This window comes from Cornus florida, unplaced genomic scaffold (assembly GCF_030987335.1).
Source record: "Cornus florida cultivar Cherokee Brave unplaced genomic scaffold, ASM3098733v1 CherokeeBrave_3.0.0_Hap2_Chr06, whole genome shotgun sequence".
NCBI classification, from domain to species: Eukaryota; Viridiplantae; Streptophyta; class Magnoliopsida; order Cornales; family Cornaceae; genus Cornus; species Cornus florida.
Genome location: NW_026775576.1, coordinates 54,693,568 through 54,695,582, shown reverse-complemented (window position 1 = coordinate 54,695,582; position 2,015 = coordinate 54,693,568). Strand labels below are relative to the sequence as shown.

At 36.4% G+C, this 2,015-nt stretch overlaps 1 pseudogene; it reads left to right on the top strand.

Annotated features, from left to right (window-relative positions):
• Positions 1 to 384: 384 nt before the first annotated feature.
• LOC132315363 (small nucleolar RNA R71) lies at positions 385 to 483 on the top strand (annotated as a pseudogene).
• The last annotated feature ends 1,532 nt before the right edge of the window (positions 484 to 2,015 follow it).

Genomic DNA, 2,015 nt, shown 5'->3' with positions numbered 1-2,015 from the left:
GACAATTGGAAGTAGAATGTAAGACACTTGAACAAGTCATGCATGATTCATTAGATGCACGATGATAAACGTGATTAGGGGAGGAAGACACTTGGTTTGCCAAGTTTTGGTTGATCAAATCTTTGAGATAAGGATTTCATCTCGGCGGCTATTTCATTAGAGTTGTCGACTTGATATAAGCCAACATTCTTCCTTCCACTAGAATTTCTACCATTCTTAGAAGATAAAGATCTATGCATGGAATTTTCACTCATACTTTCATACAATTACCACACATCATTTTTATGTTTATCAAGATAAGAACCACCCACAGATACATCAACCATACCTTTGTGATTATTTGGTAAACTTTCAAAAAAATATTGAACTAATTGCCACTTAGGTATGTCATGATGTGGGCACTTCCTAAGCAAATCATTAAACCTTTCACATGCCTCATGAAACGTTTCCCCATCCCCTTGTGAAAACTCTCGAATTGAGGTTCTCATAGTATTGGTCTTTGAAACCGGATAGTACTTCTTCAAAAACTCTTGTTGCATTTTTGCTCAAGAAGTTATCAGAAAAGGCCTAAGATTGTTAAACCAATATTTTGCCTTAACTTTAAGGGTGAATGAAAAAAGTTTGAGTCTTAACACTTCTTCTGGCATGTCCGTGTATTTCACGGTGGAACACACTTCAAGAAACTCATCCAAATGCTTATAGGGTTCTTCACTAGGAAGTCCATGATAGTTAGGAAGCATTTGAATGGTTTATGATTTGATTTCATAGTGATGTGCTCTAAATAGAGACAATTGAATGCAAGTGGGTGCATGATATTCATTAGGCACATAATGGTCTCTTAATGCAATGAGAGGATTCACAATTGGTGGTGTTAACCGAACACCTTGATTAGCTTGAACCATGGGAGGTTGTGGAGCAAATATTGACCTAGGCATTCCCAATGAAACTTGGCTTTGTTGTTGTGGTGGGATAAATGGTCTAGGCATGCCTAATGGTATTTGGATGTTGTCATGATGCACATTAGGGTGGAGGATGCCTTGTTGGTCTATGTGACCAAGGTTCTCCACATGGTTGTCATTCAAATCCTCCATTAGTGAAATGGAGTGATGAAAACTACCTCTTCCCCTAGGGTTTTGAACAACCGATTCAAGATGAAAATTAAGAGGGACAAGAGTAGGATTTAATGACCTACGACCATGCATACATTAACAAAAACAATAACAAGAAATAAACAAGTAATAAACACTTCGCCCCCACAACAAATCAACAAATCTTCACATATAATGATCCTATACTCCTATGCTTAAACAACATGCAAAGAAAATTAAATTGCCTCCACGTAGGCTCACGATTTATCTAAGAAATGAAAAACAAGCCTCCACGCAGGCTGACGATTTAACTAGAGTTTGAGTTAGAAAGATCTCACAAAGGGTCCTTAAGCAACTTCAATTTAACTTTCAACTTCCTAGCCTTGCTTAGCTTTGTAATTTTTTAGATTTTTAGCCTTTTTCTGCTTAGCTTAGCTCCACTTGGCTTTTTTGCTCTTCAATTCTCCTTTGCTTGATTTCTCTGCTCAAATCACCTAGTCAATTAAGAACAAACACAATAAGTAACTAAGAAGAAAATAAAGAAAAAACACAATCAAAAGAGTACCAATTTCTCTTTGTTTCCAAAACACAATGTTGCCAATTCAAATCCCCGGCAACGGCGCTACAAACATGGTGTGCTTGTCGCCTGTACACCCAAATTTGTGCAAAGATATATGGACTAAGAGTGTGAATATGCAATATAGCCAAGTTTTATATTTATAAAAGCCACTACTACCTCTAACTTAAAATATAGCTAGGCTGAGTAGGGATCGTCCCAAGGGATTTTAGGCACTAGCAATGGAAATAATAAATAGGGTTATTAGGTCGAGTGATCAAAGATTGGTTGGATTAATTGATTAAGCTATTATGCAAATGAGATTAAAGTAAACAAAATTCAATGATTAATAAAGTAGAGAAAGATATAGA